This window comes from Larus michahellis, chromosome 3, assembly GCF_964199755.1.
Source record: "Larus michahellis chromosome 3, bLarMic1.1, whole genome shotgun sequence".
Lineage (NCBI taxonomy): Eukaryota > Metazoa > Chordata > Aves > Charadriiformes > Laridae > Larus > Larus michahellis.
The window spans coordinates 24,514,207-24,533,852 of NC_133898.1; positions in this window are offsets into that span (position 1 = coordinate 24,514,207).

A 19,646-nucleotide genomic window follows, 5' to 3' on the forward strand; every position below is an offset into this window, starting at 1 on the left:
GCGTGAGCTTTGAATTTGGTCCTGTAAAGCTCTGTAAGTGCTTTGCTAAGCTTAAGCCAGGTTTCCCTGAGTTACCTGTGGTCAGTGGGAATCAGGTGTACATTGAAATAAAGGAAACGATTGGGGCTTTGCTCTGAGTTTGCTCCTAACCCCATTTAACGTCAGCATCACCTACTTTGCCTCTTTCTTGTGCAAATATGCCTGTGCTTACCTGGTTATTATTTGTCATTTCATCCCTGACACGGTCAAGTATTTATGTTTGCTAGGTCATGCAATACAGAACAGAACCAACAACCAAATAAGTAGGATCTGCAGCAACACCCAAACATGTAAATAGAGGCCCATGTCGATGGTTAGATGTGGGTTACCATTTGCCTGAGCCAGCAGTTTCACCCTCCGCGACTTCAGAGGATGAGAAAGTGGCCATCCGACTCAACGTCTACCTTGGTGGGGGACCCTGTGCTGTGTTGTGCCATGCAGAAAGCCCCAGGTGAACTAGCTGACCCCCATATGACCCTGATGGGGCAGAGGCAGTCACGGTCATGATGCTCTGGCCCCTGGGAGTTAGAAACTACAGAAGCTAAAACTCAGATTTTGGCCCAACGGCCAGTTTCTGAGCAGCTGGGTAATGGCAGGTTATCTTTTATTGATGTGCTCACGGCAAAGCAATTAAAAGTTGGCAGACAAAAAAAAACCAAGAACTTGTTGTCTAAAGAAGATATTTGCCTGCAGCTGGAGTTCGTACTCCCCCAAAAGTCCAGGCTGTGGAGGCTTTGTAAAACCTTTTAGACCCTGGGATGTGCCACCAAACTCATCTTGGGAGCTGCTTAGGGGGGGGAAAAAAAGGCATGAAGAAGAGGATGCTCCTGAAGGTCCTGTCCCCAGCTGTCATGCTGCGGGATCCCCTTACACAGCAAACCAGATAACGGTTGCCAGTATCACCAGCAGGACAAAGCCTGCCCCTGCCTTCTTCTAGCCCACTTCCATGGCCCAGCGACAGGTCCTACCTGATGCCGCACTGCTGCCGCGTGAGCAGGGCTTGGTAGTATTGCAAGTGAACCAGTCTCGACCTGGGGAGTTTTGACTTTATTTATTTTGCTGCCAGTTAACACAAACTTCTCATCACCCTTTTTGGATACAGAACTGTTTGGGTGCTCAAATCACCTGGTTGGGTGATCATGCATACATTAATTTGGTGCTCATGCACAAATTAATTGGGTGCCCATACCTGAGCTAATCAGGCGCTCATGCATGAGTCATTTGGGTACTCATGCATGAACAGAAAGACTACTCATACGTAGATTAATCAGGCACTCATGGGCACATTAATTGTTTGCCCAGGCATGGATTATCTGGGTTCTCGTGCAGGCCTGACTGTGTGCTCATGCATGAACAGGGTGGGTGCTCATGCATGCACTAATTGGTTGCTCATGCATGAACCTATTGGGTGCTCCTGTGCGAACTAGTTAGTGCCCGCAGGTGAACGCAGTAATCCCTGCAGCTCATGCTCAACTCGTTCCTCTCCTTGAAGCTCATCCTTAAAAACCATTCGAACACAAATCCATTACCAACTTTACTTTCAACATTGTCATAATCTTCACACACATCAATTACAAGCTCCACTCTTCCTCCCTGTCGACCAGACGGAGGGATTAATAGTGAAGCAACCTCTGTATACACTCACGAAAATTTCATTCTAGTGTTATCAGCATCACAGTTGATATCACATCACTTTTATCTGTTACAAGCTCCATGCCTTGCACCACGGACTACTAGATTGTCAGGGTCAACATTATCAAAGACAAAATATACGTACTTTTCATGACTTCACCTCTTGTCCCCGAGGAACAGGCTGGAGGAGTTAATGTTGTAAAAACCTGAATGCAATACCTATTGCAAACTTCACACCTTGCTCCTGCAATACGCTTAGCCAGGAAGGCCACAGCGGTCTGAAAATATAACCATTGCAAACCCCACCCCTCGCACTTATTACAAGCATCAGGCCTTGTTCCTGCAAGACAAAACCGAGGTCATTACGGCAGTTTGAATATAAGCTCATTACAAATGCAACAGTTTTCCCCTCTGTGACCCCAGAGCCCTGCTCTCCCAAGCCACCAACTTCATTTCTCCTGCTCCAGCTCCCCAGCTCAGTGCTACGAGCTGCTTGTTGCCTACCAAGGTCCTCCCTCTTGCACAGAGCACTTGTTAACGCCTCTTTATGCTCATGTGTAAGATGTTCAGGTGCTCATGTGTAAATTAATTGAGCACTCAGGCATAAATTATTTTGGATGTGCTCATGCATAAGTGAATTTCATGCTCTTGCATGGATGGAGGAGGCCCGTCTGTTTACACACAGTACGGGCAGAGGTTGCACGGCAGCCAGCGTGGCACAACTGGCCACATCAGCAATGGGTCTGCCTTTCATTTTGGGCCCTTTGGCTTTTTTTTCCCCCTCCTCACGGTGCTGCATCTGCAAGCACAGCCCCGGCATCCCACAACTTGCACTTTAGGTCATGCTGTTGGTGTTTCACCGGCTGCTTTTGAGGCCCAGAGTTCCTGTAACCCCCATAGGCAGGTGAGGGAGGCACTAGAGGGGACTGAGGTATCAGCTCTTGGGTTATATTTTCCGTGGGCACATGGCATTAGTGAAAAACACTACACATTGCTAGCGAAAGACAGAGATTTGGCAACCCCAGTGCCAGCTCTGGATTCCTTTAGTCACGCTAGTCAGCATCTTGCTTGGCAGATATCAGTGCAGACCCTCGCTGAGTCACAACTTGGCCCCTCATTGGAAGTACCGGGGTATAGAAGCAATGCCAAGAAGCTGGAAGAGGATGGGAGCTGGATCTACCCATGTTGGTCTGCACCACTCACATACTGCTTCCTTCTGGAGCTTGTCCTCCAGCCTGGACCACAGCCAACACTCCATCTGAGGGGCTTGACATCTGAGCCTCTGTCAGTGTGGCCTGATGACACCACCCTTTGGTGGTTCCTCAGCTGCTGGCTGTCCAAGAGTGTTGGGGTTGGGACATGGTGCTGAAGTCACCACTGGCCTTCAAAGGTGAGGAATTGTCTTGCTGACCCAGAGATGTCTCTGGTCCAGATCTGCTTGGTTTAGGAAGGTGAGGGACCAGGAGACTTGGTCTGTTAACAAAAAGCTGCTGTCCTTCCAGAAGGACAAGTCAGCCAAATTACAGCAGGGAGTCATTGGCACCAGCAAAGTTAGGGGTGCAGGGTGGAAACTCCTTGAGCCTTGGTCTGCATCTTCTTGTGAACTGTGCGTGATGCTGGGCACGCTGTTCTCAGTGAACAACGCAACACAACAGCTAATTCCCTTAATCCCTTCAGGCCGAGCATGAGCTAAGACCTTCTCCAAAGGGCAGCACTCGGTCAGCATCACAACTGAGCATGCAGCACAACTTCCAGATTTGTATGTCTGGTGACAGCACTATCAGGAGACACTCAGCCCACCCTATTGCAGATACAAACACAGGGGGCCTGTATCTGAAAATCAGAATAATTTCAAAGCTGGGATTACCAAGCACAGCAGGGAAGTGAAATTATCACCATGGAGAAGTAGCCTTCAGCGCAAAACATCCCAAAATAATTTCTTTTATGGCTCTGAAAATGGTAAGTAAACACATCACATACATAAAGACATCTTGTGGCAGGGTTACTCCATGTGAATACCCAGGGACTAATTCCTCCATATGTGAATTGCTCAACAAGTTGCACGTCCTCATCTCAGCAACATCTACAAAACCTGCAGGCAGAGAATTTGGGTGTGCTCCTGCCTGATGACACCGCTACCTGGTCTCCAAACTCACCCATTTCAACAAAATGAGGTCTTTGGGCAGTTTCTGAAAGCCTCCCCCATGAACCCGCTGAGGAGAGCCATCGACAAGCCTTGAGGACCACCTGGTGCGCCATGGCAGGATACGGGCCATCCCTTGCCCCCAGCCACTGTGCCCAGTGCAGAGGAGACTCTTGCTGCCTGGCAATGGGCATCTGGGGACAGCTGACCATTAGGGATGGGTGAGCCGAAAATAAAGTGATTTTTTCACTGTATTTGAAGAAAGCAGCTCTGATGGGGAGAGAAGGAGTTATGGTGAGAGAGGGAAGTCTGAGGGCAGGCAGGGATCTGCTTCCCATTGCAAAAGGCAGTGGGAGGGGGTTGCTTTGCCTGAAGACAGGATTAGCTGGCATTTCAAGAGGAGGTGCCTGAGGGAAATAGTCGATAGGAAAATTCACATGCTTCAAGCAGGTACTGAAGTTCAGGGGCGATTTTCATACACCTCTGAAATATTTCCTGTTTGACAAAGCCACGGTGAGTCCCAACAATAACCAGAGGAAGAGGCCAGTGCCACCTCGTGTGGCATCCCTTCAAATAGCTTGGGAAGGGTCTTGGGGAAGGACTTGGAGGTGGCCAGAACAGGTATTTCTTGCTGCACCTTCTTCTCAAAACAAGGAGACCTCTTCATACAAGTTGATGCACACAAACACCTGGAGACCAGGCAGGCCTGGTAATATTGCATGAAGAAAAAAGCATGATATGTGTAAAGCGCATGTAAGGGCTTGCAAAGCAGTGGTGGTGGCTATTTACTTGGAGGCCACTGAAAGCTGGAAAATAATAGGGCTGTGAATGCCAAAATAATTTGCCAGGTGGGAAGAGGAAAACTTAAATACTCTGAAGCAAAATCCACCACTGAGGGGGGGATTGAAGAGCCCTGTAATAGAAGATGAGACTTGAAAAAATGTCTGTGACCCCAGGCAGGTGGTCCCTGCGCAGGCTGGTGGGTCTCGCTGCTGGTCCAACACCAAACTTAAAGTGCAAGCCGTCGGGCTGATCTCAGCTGCAATAGCAGGAGAGGTGCTCCAAATGACTTTCACAAGAATCATAGAATCACAGAATTGTTTGTAAGATCATCAAGTCCAACCATTAGTCTAACACTGCCAATTTACCACTAAACCATGTCCCTCAGCACCACATGTACACGTCTTCTAAATACCTCCAGGGATGGTGACTCAATCACTTCCCTGGGCCGCCTGTTCCAATGCTTGACAACCCTTTCAGTGAAGAAATTTTTCCTAATATCCAACCTAAACCTCCCCTGGTGCAACTTGAGGCCGTTTCCTCTTGTCCTATCGCTTATTACTTGGGAGAAGAGACCACGCACCACCCTCACCACAACCTCCTTTCAGGTATCTGTAGAGAGCGATAAGGTCTCCCCTCAGTCTCCTTTTCTCCAGGCTGAACACCCCCAGCTCCCTCAGCTGCTCCTCGTAAGACTTGTTCTCCAGACCCCTCACCGGCTTCATTGCCCTTCTCTGGACACGCTCCAGCACCTCAATGTCTTTCTTGTAGTGAGGGTCCCAAAACTGGACACAGCACTTGAGGCCTCCACCAGTGCCCAGTACAGGGGGATGATCACTGCCTTAGTCCTGCTGGCCACACTGTTTCTAATACAAGCCAGGACAGGATGCTGTTGGCCTTCTTGGCCACCTGGGCACACTGCTGGCTCACATTCAGCTGGCTGTCGACCAGTATCAAAAAGTTATCCCTCACAGCCTCCTCAATGCTATCCATCTTTCCACCATGGAGGGGGCACCATTGATTTTCATCCTTTCCTTTAGGGAGGGAGGGCATCAAGATGCACTTGGCACTTGCTATTACTAGACCTTAAATAGATCTGTCCTGCAGTGGGATGTCCACATGTTCAAAGGCAGCTCTCCCATTCCTCCTGCCTTTGCTGAAGACTCTGAAACCATTTCAAAGCAGCAGTTCCAGAGAACAGGCTGCCATTCCTCATTGATTTAAGAGGGCGCCTGAGCACATGTCCCCCCTTTGCCAAGGAGCACAACCGCTGAACCACCCAGAAGGGCAGGCTTCAAAATATTTTTGTGAGAACTCTGGCAATAAAAGATGCATGTCAGGACAGCAGATAAAACACTTAAAAGGCAATAGGAATTGCGTTGAGTTTGAGTTTATTGGATAAAACCTCCCTGACTGCAGAACTCTCGGGATGCTTGGAGCTTCTTCCTCCTCTTCCTCTGGTGCTGCAGGAAAAGAACCCAAAACTGCCGTCTTGGACCTGGTTTAACTTTTTTGACGCAAAAAAAAAGCCCCATTTTTTTGTTTCACCTCAGCCACTTGTGTATAATTTGAAGCAAAGTGATTTCACTCTTTTTTCCAAGTCATTTAGCCCCTGAAAACCAGTTTTTCCCTCCTTTTCCATTAGGATTAAAGTAATTTTTAAAAGCAAAGATATTTTAAAAGATTTTTTTAAAATGCTTTAATTGTTTAAAAATGTTTTAATTTTAATCATATGTCTTTTCAAAATTGCTTTATTATGGAAAGTATCAATACAAGGCATGTAGCATGAAAAAGAAGGCAAAATGACGCACTTTGATCATTTGGGGGTTTCTCACGGAAACTATTTGCTGGCCATGGCCCTCTTCTGCACGCTATTCAATTTCTTGAATACCGAGTTTTGCCCTGACTTTATTTTTTCCTGAAACTTTCCTTTCAGCTAGCCTCTAGCACGGCAGCCACTGTGCCTGTGGGGCACAAAAGTCAGGGGGAGGCATAAGGAGGTTTTGGGGAGCCCTGTGCTCCGTCGGGGGGTTCCCCTGCTCCTTCAGCCTGCCGAGCCTGGATGGCTTCTTTCCCCGCTCCGAGCCCCGGTGTGTACGTGTGCTCATGTGTATATGGTAAGGCAACTTAGTGCTTTCTCAGAGTGAGCAGAAAGATTTACTTGCAGAAAGGGTTTCAGAAATTTTGGATTAAATCCTACAACCTGGCCCCAGAGTCCTTTTGGCTGGGAGCAGAGGGGTCTCAGCACTTCGTAAAGCCAGTTACTTCCAGCCCCTACATAAGGCTGCCTGTTGAAGGAGCCCCACCTGTATGAAAATACACCTTTGCCATAGGGTCACCTTTCCATCTCCTCATATAGAACCCCAAAAAGAGGCTTTTTGTTGCTCTGATGCAGGCGAGACTCCCCTTTCCCCCAGGCTAAAGAGGGAACATTGGGAAATAAAGCAAGATTTGCATGGATTTAATATAGATATAGCCACTAAAATTCTGCAATGCAAGTTTCCTTGTGCTTTCCTTGTCCTGAGGGGCAAAACCAACCCAGTTAAAGCTGAAGGGAACTGACGAGAGCCACATCCCTGGTGCCTCAGGAAACCATCGCCGCTGCCTGGCTGCTCCCACTGGACTATGGCAATCCCGTAAAGGCCAGGTAATACAATAACGTCATTCCCTCAGGCCCCGGTTCAGGAATGTACTTAAGCGCTTGTTAAACCTTACGTGTATACTTAAATCCCTGAGGTTTTATTCCCTTAAGCCCCATACGCTTTCTCCACACGCTGAGCTGGGATGCTCATGCGTAGGGTGGGAAAGTGTTGCTTCAACCAGCTTATGCCTCTGATATGGGATCAATACCTGAACGGAGCATGTTTCCCAGAGGACACTGGCATAGCTTTTCTACATGAAAGAGAGCAAAGTAGGCTCCACTCAACGCTTCCACTAACATGATCCATCACGGAGGATCAGGCCACAAACAACTGCCCGGGCATTATTTATTAGAGCAGGCTACCGATATTAGGCGCGGGGCCAAGAAGGAGGGGGAGCAGACGGCAAAGAGGACAAAAATGTAATATTTCTTAACCTCCTGAATAAAAGGACATGAGAAAGAGGGAGCAAACAGAGTGTTTGGAGAATTTATGCCTACAGGAAAGACATCAGACATATGTTTTTTATAAGTGCTTTCCTACTTCTTAGTGAAGGAAGGAGACGCCTCAGTATAGTGAATGACCCAGCATTTCTCCGCTTGGAGATGCTGGAACTCCTTAAGAGACAAGCAGGTCCCCAAGCACTGCTGGACCAGTGCCCGAACTCGCCAAGCACTGGGCTGCAAGCCGCTAGCGAGCAGCTAAGGCTTTTCTGCTGAGTTTTCAGATGCAATGGCAGAATGGGAGGTGAAAACCTTACCACTGCTGTTCAAAGGCAAAGAGAAAGCCAATGGTGAAGCTTTCTGCTGGAAGCCTCACTCCTGCTGTGGTCACAGGAGCACCTTGGGATTGAGAGCAGCCCTGAGGAGAAGGACTTGGGGGTGTTGGTGGATGAGACATGCAATACGACCCAGCAATGTGCACTGGCAGACGAGAAAGCCAACCCCATCCTGGGCTGCATCCCCAGCAGCGTGGCCAGCTGGACGAGGGAGGGGATTCTGCCCCTCTGCTCTGCTCTGGGGAGACCCCCCTGCAGGGCTGCCTCCCACTCTGGGGCCACCAACAGCAGAAGGACATGAACCTGTTGGAGTGGGGCCAGAGGAGGCCATGAAGGTGCTCAGAGGGCTGGAGGACCTCTGCTGTGAGGACAGGCTGAGAGAGTTGGGGTTGTTCAGCCTGGAGAAGAGAAGGCTCCGGGGAGACCTTAGAGCCCCTTCCAGTCCCTAAAGGGGCTACAGAAAAGCTGGGGAGGGACTCTGGATCAGGGAGTGGAGCGATAGGACGACGGGTGATGGTTTTAAAGTGAAAGAAAGGAGATTTAGATTAGATATCAGGAGGAAATTCTTTCCTGTGAGGGTGGTGAGACACTGGCCCAGGTTGCCCAGAGAAGCTGTGGCTGCCCGATCCCTGGAGGTGTTCAAGGCCAGGCTGGATGGGGCTTTGAGCAGGCTGGTCTAGTTGAAGATGTCCCTGCTCACGGCAGGGAGGTTGGACTAGATGACCTTCAAAGGTCCCTTCCAACCCAAATTATTCTATGATTCCATGATTCTTTGATCCTAAACCCCAGCCCATACACGCAGGTGAATCACGACGTGGGGACCCTGGAGGCAGCAGCCTGTCCCCAAGACGCTGTAGCAAGTCATTGCCCAGTGAGCCCTGCTCATGGCACCACCAGCTCTTAGCTTAGACACCTGAAAACCAGCCCCTGGGCTCCATCAACTGCGGCAGTGGTGGTCCACAAGAGAGGGACGAGAGGAGCCTGCAACACCAACATGCTGCGAGGTGACAGGGAGTGATGCAATGGTAGAGTGGCATTATTCTTAGACTTAATAATATAATATTAATAATTATTAATAATATATAGTTACTTTTATAGCTGACTAAAGCGTTCAAACAGGGGGCGAAAATTCTCCGTCTCAGCAGAGAATTTGCTATTTTTTCTTGAACAGAGCAACTTCTGCTGCCACTAGTGCTCCAGGGCTTGGCTGACGGTGCTGCAGCCTGGCTGAGGGGGTGCTGGGTGGGACGCTGGGGGCTGCAATGGGGGCTGCCTCCTCCTAGCAGCTCTGGGTGCATAGCCGGGGTATAGCACAGCTACAGTTCATCCCACTGGTGGGCTGGAGAAACAGGTCACCGGGATAGAAGCAAGGATAAAAAAAGAAAATAGGGGTACAGGGAAAAAGCAGCACTGGGAGGTCTTGGTGTACGGTTTCAAACAGCTTCGGAGTAGCTGGAAATAACCGGAGGGGCCTGTTTCTAAACAGCTTTGTGCAGCTTTTTTCTTGCATCAATGCAAAACAGATTGGGTGGGAGCAGGGGAAGCTGGAGAAGGTGGTGGGTTGGTAGGAAGAGATGGGGAATGGGGATGGTGCGGGCTTGAGTTGGGAGTATTCCAGCTGGGACCACCTTCTGCTCCATCTTTGGACAGAGACAGAGCCTCACCCCAGATCCCTATTGGGCACCCAGAGCCGGTTATCCCTAACTAGCTCTGAAGGAGGACTCACTCCCACCCTTTAACCAAGCGGGGGGGTCCCTTTTGGGTGCTGGAGGTCCTCTCCCTTCCCAGGCATCCTCTCTCCTCGCCTGGACTCGCACCAGGGCAGCAGGAGCCGGCGCCGCCACTGCAGAGATGCCCAGGCACGATCAAAGCGCTGCAACACGGAGTTATCTCTGTGCACATTAAGGACCAGAGAAGCCTATAGCATTAGTGCAGTGAACGCAAATTTTGGGTCTTTAATTAGCCGAGCAAGGATACGCCACTCTATCTTTGAAGCAATCTATGTGTGTTTAAAGGGAAAAAAAGGGCTTTGAAATCAGAGACTCAGAATAAGAGAAAACAGAGCTCAAAACCACTGTGTTGCTTATTGGCATTGCATTGAACCCGGAGTATTTTTGGAAAAGAAATCCATCCCTACTGTCCCTCCTTCAAGAAATCAGTTCTTGGAGGCATCAGGGCTCATGTTCATAGGAGGGTCCAGCTTGCCATGGCATTAGGAATTGCAGAGCAAGTAGATAGGGACGGAACAATATCCCTCAAAGGAAAAGTTGCCAAGCGCTACTGGACCACCGCCTCCATCACCTCCTGAGCCTGAGTGTTTCGTAGTGCCCACAGTGGGAGCTGTGACCCGAGCAGGCATGAGGCTGTCCCTCCGATGTCACCAGTGCCACACAAGTGCCTCAGGGAAGGCTTTCATCCTTGTTTTGTTACCTTCCCAGGGCTGGGCTTTTTTTAGTGTAATAGCTCATTTATTCATGTGCTCCTCATACATTTATTAGTGAGTAAGGAATCGGTTGTGCCATCCACCGTAATTAAATGTATCAAATCAAATCTTGGCTGTTATTACAGATGAGGCAGGCAAGCTTTTTTATTATTTTTTTTTTGCATAGAGCATATAAGAAAATAACTATATTAAGATCTACGCCCAACAAGACACACGCCTGAAACTGAAAGCTGCACTGCAGAGAGGCTCAGGAGATCAAAGGTTTTCTACCTTCCTTGAAGCTGTGCTTGAAACAAACAACTATTTTTTTCAAAATCCTGCATTTTATTTAACGCTTAATGGGAGCTGATGCCTTGCCTGTTTATTTTCAGTTGCCAGTCGTTTGTCTGCAACCAAAATAAGTCTTTTCTTAACCCCTTCTTTGCAGCATCCCTCAAGGCACAGGGGCTGTAAGCATCCCTGGGCCAGACCCTCACGGTGCCACAGGCTCATCCTGTCCTGAAGTCTTTCATGCAAAGTCCCACGCTGCTTTTTGGGGATGTGCTCTGAGCTTTTACCGCTGCAATATCTCATTGCTGTCGCCAAGCCAAATTGCAGTGCTCTGCCGGGGGCAGCCCGGCACTTGCTCTAACCTTGTACAGTGCCTGGGGTTTGATTTTTAGCACTGAGTCCCATTTTAGGCAGGACCCATTAAAATCATTACGTGATACCATATAAATCTCTATCTGCTATGTCACACAGTGAGTAACATTTCCCAAGAGTGTGCTCCATCATCACAGGACCTTTTTTCAAAGCGCTGATTTAAAGTTGTAAAGGGCATCAGGAATTGCTGAAACCACCTCTACTCCCAAACCCCAAAGGTTTTGACTCTTTTATTCTACCTGTCTTAGGGGGGGTCCTCACCGTTCACTGTTTTGCAGGGCTTCAAGTCCAGGGAAACTCAGCCTCAGCCTTCATTTTCGGTTGCAAAGAAGAATTAGGAGTTTCGGCTTCCCAGGTGTGTACCTGCTGGCACGGTCCTGCTGTCTCCATTAAGTCGGGGCTCTTCTTGCCTAATTTCAGCAAGCCCCAGCAGAGGGTAGTGCTCTTGAAGATAGTTATTAAGGCACCACAGGTTTCCACAGACAGTGGTGGGTGGTTATTAAATTAAAAAATAACCCTACTGATAGCTCCGCTGGGGGAAAGGCTGCACATTAGCTCAGCCCATATCAGGCATCAGAGAATCCACAGGAGAGAGCTGTTGAAAAACAGGCTTTTAGGTACACTGAGCAGCTGGTTACCGAAAAGCATCTCAAGCTCAGATTTACACTTCTACTCCATTTTCCTTCCAAGATCGCTAATAAAAATGATGAAGGATAAATAGAGAGAGGAAAAAACACAACTTCACCTTAGTGCACCATGTTCCCCTGACGTTTGGCTCCAGGTCCTTCTCTTGTCTCCTTATTTCTTCTCCTTCTCCTTCTCCTTCTCCTTCTCTTCCTTCTCCTTCTATTATTATTATCATTAGCATTATCATTATTATCATTATTTTCTGTTTCAGATGAAAACCAAACTCCTGCCATGCTGGAGCCATGGCATGGTCTCCAGGTGCCCTCATGGAGCAGATATGTGATGTGTGTGCGATAGGAGAAAAAAAAAGATGGAAAAAGGGAGGGTGTTTTTACCCCTTTATCCATCAGCAGGGCAAATCTTGGGGGCTTACCCCCCAGGGTCTGCCCGGCACAGCTGCCCCCTGACACAGGGATTTGGTGCATGCCAATAGGAACCTTTTTACATGAGGAAAGTATTAGAGGGGCCAGCAATAAATGGAAGTTTCCTCCTATGCAAGGGAGTGGGGTGAGTCACGGAGTGCTCACCCAGACAACTGAAAATGAGGAGAAGCTGTATGTGTGGGCCCCACACCTGTCTAGACTTCATAAATGTTCACAAAAGGAGGATAACAGGCAAAGGTGGTGAAAGGACAGGCTCCTCTCCTTATAAGCATCACAGTAATTAAACAGAGACACCGTTAAGACACGGTGCTCTGGCACCTCAAAGCTGCACCAATGCCTTGTGCCGCCCTGCCTGGGTGGGAAGCAACACTCCTCCAGCATAATCCACGTTGCCTTTCCCTTCAGTCTCCACAGGACACAGCCGCAAGAGTTTCTTGATGATGAGTTAAAATCAGAAGAGACCAAGTAACACCACTGGTGTGGCCCAAGGTGCTGCGCAGGAGCCAAGGTAGGCACCAAGGCCCCATCAACTTCAGTGCAAGTGCTCAAGTGCCCAGATATCTACATAAAGCCTCAGCCCTCTTGTTAAAAGCCAGCGATTTCATTCACCACAGCAAAAAGAAGTAAAACTGATCCACGCAAGGGACGGAAAAGAGATGAGTCAGGCTTAAGAGGCCTAAACTCTTCTTTGAACACCATGCTCAGGTCCAACAACATCTTCTGAAAAGCTTGCACAAGAGTCCCATCTGCTACCAGGAGGTGTTGGCAGATAAGTCCTGGGAACAGGATGAAACTAGCTGCCTTTGTGTATTTGCCTAAAATCATGGAAAATGTCAAGAGCAGCCCATTCAATGTGGTGGCAAGACTGGCCAAGGCAGAGGCTGGGGCAAGGGTGCTGTGGTGGCCCTCCAAAAACCTGTCCCAGCCACGGAGGGACAGCTTGCGGTAAAGAAAAGAGGTAAGGTCATAAGTCCAGCACATATAAGTGGTTCTGACAATTAAAAAAATGAAAAAATGATGCTTGTTAATTCCATCAAAACACACTTGCTTCTGTCTTAGCAGATTCCGGTTGACCTCTGCAATGCAGAAATAAAATAATCCAGTTTAAAACAAAAATCAAGTAAATCTTTTGCTGTTTTGTAACATGACAGACGTTTCTGTGATAACTTGATTTCAAATAGGCATCCTTATGAGCAGGAGCAGAAAATGTCCAGCCTAAAGAGGCGAGTAGCCTTTACCTTGAGTCATTACTGACCAGAGAGATTTATCATACCCTTAGTAAAAATTTGAGGGCAAACTTAGGGTTGGACTGCTTATGTAAAGACTCTTATTGCTGCCTCAAATCATGATGCAGTTTAAAAATCAATCATTTTTCCTAGAAAAATCAGTCAGGTCTGCCTGGCAAGGCTGTATATCTACACTTCCTCTGTGTAAAATAGGGAGCCCTTTTGACCCAGGGGACTTTGCTTCCTAGAGAGGAAATCAAGGAGGAACAAAGTTCACCAGGATTAAAATAAGTCTTTCCACAAGAGCAAATTTGCAGACAAGCCTGTGCACGAGGAGGGGGGACAGAGCCCCATTAGCCCAGTGCCGTGATCATAGAATTTAGAGTCAGGGAATGGTTTGAGTTGGAAAGGACCTTAAAGATCATCTAGTTCCAACCCCCTGCCATGGGCAGGGACACCTCCCACCAGACCAGGTTGCTCAAAGCCCCATCCAGCCTGGCCTTGAACACCTCCAGCGATGGGGCAGCCACAGCTTCCCTGGGCAACCTGGGCCAGTGTCTCACCACCCTCACAGTAAACAATTTCTTCCTAATATCTCTAAATCTCCCCTCATCACCATCACCTGTCGTCCTATCGCTCCACTCCCTGATCCAGAGTCCCTCCCCATCTTCCTGTAGCCCCTTTAGGTACTGGTGGGGGCTCTAAGGTCTCCCCGGAGCCTTCTCTTTTCCAGTCTGGAGAACCCCAACTCTCTCAGCCTGTCCTCACAGCAGAGGTGCTCCAGCCCTTTGAGCATCTTCATGGCCTCCTCTGGACCCTCTCCAACAGGCCCATGTCCTTCTGCTGTTGGTGGCCCCAGAACTGGTGGCAGCCCTGCAGGGGGGTCTCCCCAGAGCGGAGCAGAGGGGCAGAATCCCCTCCCTCGCCCTGCTGGCCACGCTGCTGGGGATGCAGCCCAGGGTGGGGTTGGCTTTCTGGGCTGTAAGTGCGCGTTGCTGGCTCATGTTGAGCTTCTCATCCACTGGTACCCCCAAGTCCTTCTCCTCAGAGGTGCTCTCCACCCATTCTCCACCCAGCCTGTATCCATGTTTGGTATTGCCCTGACCCAGGTGCAGGACCCTCCACTTAGCCTTGTTGAACTTCATGTGATGGCAGGTGGGTGTTGGGGTGTGAAAGCCCAGCCAGAGCTGCCGCCTGAGAAACAGGAGGGCTTGTTTCCTAAAGTGCTTAGTCATTTTTAATGACTTCTGCATCAGTTGTGGGTTTAGGAGTGAGTCATCCACGCAGGGCTGGAAAAATGCTAAGAAGAGCAGGGCAGCTAACAAAGCTCAATTTTCACCAGCTAAATGGATTTGGCACCCAAGTAGCAGCCAGCAGTACTTAATAATTGCATTATACTTGAAGTGATAAGACACAGCGATGCAGTGGCATGGCAGATGACAGAGGAGGAAGCCAGCAAGTGCTTGCGCTGGTTCGTCTTCACTCTAATGTCTTCACATTGGGCATGAAAGGGAGTCACTATAAGCAGCCACAGGATCTGCAGCAGCTGATCCAGAAAGGTATTTTCACCAGGACTTCAGATTTACTGTGTTTCAAGGTTGTCTCCAATCAGAAGAAAGCCGTCACAGCACTGCAATTTGGTGTGAATCATTAGCGTAGCTCCAACCACAATGTAGCCGTGGTGCCTTTGAACAGCAGCAGCTAGTGGGAGTGGAGGGTGCTCTTGTCGTTGGTTGTTTTTCTAAGATACCGTGGGCTATTTTGGGGAAACTGCCTTGGTTCCTGCTGCCTTCAACGAGCTGCAAGGTTTTGCTATGAGCATTAGTTTCTACCACCCAGGTGTTGGGGTTAATGGGGCCACCACTTTGGTCCTCGGGTCAGCATCTCTGCTGGCATCCCTGTATTCATAGCTGGCTGGATGGGTGTCAAAGGGACCATGTACTGGAGAGAAAGAGGTTTGGGGAGGGGGAAACCAGCATGTTCTCCTCTCTCCTTCCCACCCTGCCGGCCAACAGAGCAGAAAGCATGGGGCTGTGGGAAAGGAAGGGAGTCCATGGGTGAGCATTGCAATTGCTCTGCTTTCCCGTGATGGCTGTAAGTGGGCGAGCAGCAAAACGCCACTGCCTGCTGCACTGTGGGGAGAGGAATGCCCACTTGACCGCAAAATGAGGGCAGTTACCCAGAATTTTGGGAAGCAGAAGTAACGTGTGGCATATCGGGATGCCTGTCTGGCATTGACAAGTGACTGGGGGCAGTGACTCCTGACCAAGCGGCAGCAGAGTCCTTAGCAAAATAGCAGGGACAGGGAGAACATCCCCTTTGACCAGCACCAGCTGCTACATTTCCCACTTTTGGAGCAGAGAGTTGGGCAGCCACCGCCGCTGGGACTGCGGGAGAGCATCTCGGTGCTGCTTGGCACAGAGGGAGGGGAGCGGGTTCATCCCTGCGGAGTCCTGGAAGGAGCTCGGCTCTTCTTGTTGACCTTTTTATTTTGCTTCCTTTAAAGGCCGGGGGTGGCGGGGGGAGGAGGAAGGGAGGACCAGGACAACTTGGTCTGAAAGAAAAAAAAAAAAAAGGGCAAGTTAAAGATGTGGAGTGTTTGGCAGAGACCCAAAGCACAAGAGCACAGAGACCGTGAGAAAAATGTCAGTTTACTGTCCAACTGGATGGAAATCAGATGTCGTGTCGGGACTTCACAGGACTTGTAAATGAATAAAGGACCAGGCAGGAAAGGAGGGAAGATCCAGCCAAGCTGGAGGAGGCAATCCAGCAGGACCTCGATCCCGATATGGTTAATATTCGTGGGACTTATTCCTACAGGCAGCAGTGAGCCTCATATCACGGCATAAATCCTTCACTGACAGCTAAACCAGATCTCCTGAGAAAGGACGAGTGGAGACTTCAGGGATCTGATGTTGTAACTAGCTGAGAAGGAGGAGGGAGGCGTGAGGATGGGGAAGGAAGTCATTGCAAGCCTTGCTGGAATGGGGAGCCATGGGGAGAGCCCAGCTGGTAAGGACAGCTGGCCTACTCCCGTGGCACCCAGCAGCATCCGTTGCTGTTCCCCGTTCAACCAGTGGCTCCTCATATGCATGGCCTGGGGAAGCTGGGGTGTCTGCTGGGGATGGATAATCCCAAAGCCCAGAGTGGCAAGAGGAGGACAGAGGGGTGGCAGAAGAGATGGGACACTGTCCGGGGATGGCTTACAACAGGGTGGGCACAGAGCCTTTGGAGCTGGAATGACTTTTGCCATTCAATGTGCAATCAGACCATGGTACACACGCTAAGACTAATAGAAGAAGTTGTCTGTGACCATGCTTTCATTGTAGACGTGCACACATCTTCCTACCCTGGCTATTTCCCTTGGGATAACACTAGATCCAGCATTTCCTGTGGGACCTCCTGTTTGCACCCATTTGGTAAAATGTGAAACCGATGCAAAAAGCAGCAGAAACAGCTAAAGAAGCCTTCGTAAGCCCTGTCTCATCCATGGTGAATAGGGGAACGCTTAGAGGCTTCTGCTCGAAAATATTCACAAGTGCTTTTGGCTGAACACCCGGATGGGACCTGCCTCACTTCTGCGTAGTGGCTAGAGTGGTCCACGACGACCCATTGCTGGCCTGAGCGAGCAGCCAGAGGGTGGGCAGTTCTTGGAAACATAGTGTTCAGAGGACCCTTTTTCATGCACGGTGCTCTGCCTGCCAGGCAGGGTCAAAAGGCCAGTCCTTGCCGTTTCCCAGCAGCTCGCCGTGGGAAGCTCATTCCTGCTTGCCCTGGGCTGGCTGTCAGCACGGGCTGGGAACGCAGCCACTGCACTGGGATCCGCAAGGCCCCTTTCTGTAAGGAAACAAAGCTGTGCTCCTTGCACAGGAGCACTGCGGGGCTCCGTAATAGCCAGCCATGGACAGGGCACTGCTATAAATACCAATAAGGATGGTTGCTGCCCTGAAATGTTCCAAGTCGCACTCCAGCATGAGATGGGGATCACACCTCCTGCTTGCTGGTGAGTTTTCCATGTTGATGGATGCAGCATCATTTCCTGACACCTCCACCCTGCGCGTGTCATGGCCATGTGCAACCTCTATCATCAGCATTTGAGTGCTGAGCAAGGAGCATCCGCGCAGCAGAGGTCCTCCACCTTTCTGGGGAGCAGCCCTAGCACAAAGTGGACAAATACATTTTGGGACGTAGCTTCCAATACAAGCAGTTACGGGAAAACTGACCACAGGCATGGGTTGTCACCCCAAAACCACCAGCTTCAAGGATCTGCAAGATTAAAGTTTTAACGGCTTTAAAGATTTAACAGCTTCAACAGCACCCTCGGTTGCAGCAAGCTCACAGCCATGACGAGTGGACTTGCTCCACGGTGCACATGCTGGCTGGTGGGAAGAAATCCAAGCAAGCTGAATGGTGCTGGGCTTGTTGCACAGAGCCCAGCCTTGCTAGTTAGCAGAGTGCTCCTTGTCCATCCATCCTCCTTCCCTAAAATATACCACAGCATCCAGCTTTCAAAGTCAGATCTCTTGGCAGTAAGCAGCCAGCAAGGATGATGCCTAAGGAAGCGTGGTGTGGGCTTTGCAGCCTCCTTTGCTCTTCTTCTGGCCATGGAGTCCTGTAGGGAAATCCCCTATGGTGGGAGCCCCAAGGAGGGGTTATGCTTACAAGGAGGACAATTATCTCAGCCTTTCTTCAGGTCAAGGCTTGCACAGGAACATGCCTCCATCCAGGGAGGAGCCTGATTGCTTCTGTTCAAAAGGCAGGGAGGGGAAAGGGAAAAAGCATAAATACTTAGAAAATGCAATTTGGCCTTAATGGGATTTACTTTGTGCCTATGGTCTCCCTGAAGCGATAACACCACATGACAGATTGCAATTCATTAAAGGTAGAACAAGCCTCAAGGGAAAAAAACGCACCTTTAAGCAGAGCGGAGGACCCCATGCAGTTTGCTGCTGCGCCCAGGAGAGGAAGGACATGGAGCAGAGCAAAGCTTTGGGCGTGGGGGCTCAGCTAGGTGGCCAGTGAGCAAAGAAAAAGGGCATTTCTCAGGCCATTTCAGCGCCACTGAACTCCACGGCTGGCAAGAGGGGATGTTGTGCATGGGACAGAGCTGGTGGGCGTCTGCAGATGTCTGGTTATAGCTGTGCTTAGGGTGGCAGGAACTAGAAAGCATCAGCGCCATCCCATTACCTTCAAGCCAGGAGAAATTTCCTTCACCTCCCTGCATTCCATAGTTAGGTTTCAGGAGGCCCACAGTCTAGAGAAACAGCCTGGTGAACAGAGACCCCTTGGCCTGGTGGGATCTGGGGGGACTTTGTGTACCCAGCAGCACCCAGTGGGTTCCTGAAGATGCTGCAACCACCACGACCGGCTTTTTGGGCCAGGGCGGCATGGTGCCAGCCCTCTGCGCGGGAGGAGATTTCCCTGTGCAAGGAAGGCATCCACCCCGCAAAAGACTTTACCCCACCTTCAGTGAGGTCTAAAGCAGAGAGATGATGGAGCTGTGTGAGGATGCAGAAACGTTAAGAGAGGGCAAGCGAGCCTGTAGCTGTGGCCAGTGAGACCATTAAGGCTGTGTGGAGCATCAAAAAAATCAAAACAAAACAACAAAAAAAACGCACAAAACCTACATCTAGACATCCACACAGCAGCTTCGTGGCCTCGTGTGGCCCCAGTTGGGGATATCTGGGATCGGGGCTCCCTCTAGAGGGTTTTGCACAGCCAGCAAATGGCCACACCATGGCCTCGGGGATAGGATGGGACCCCAGGGCACAGTCCTTCCTTTCCCTGAGGTCCTGCTTTGGATAGGGTGGTATTAAGAGCATCCCCAAATTTCCCTGAACCAACATGAGCATCTTCAGCTCTGCCAAGGAGGCTGGCAGGGGCAGGGAGCTCTGCCTTCCAGCCTTGACATTTGCCAGTACAGAGCCCAGTTGCCGAAGGGCCTTGCGGCTGCACAAGGTGGGACCTGCAGGTCTGTCCTTCACGAAGGCTGTGGCACTGACAGCACTGGTGCCATGGTGCTTCTGGTCAGCTGGACACAGCAGAGCATTTGAGACCAAGTATCTGGGGGCCAGGTGGCACCTGGGCTTGTGAGAAGGTTGTTTACATCGACTGCATAAGCCAAGCAAGAACTGGGGAGGGGGGTGTTGGAAGTGGCTTTGCTTCATTGGTGCAGGCAGAGCTCAATCTGTGCTTGGAGATCCTGTCATGGGGTTGGAATGATTTAGGGCGAAACACCATGTCCCGAGGTCAGG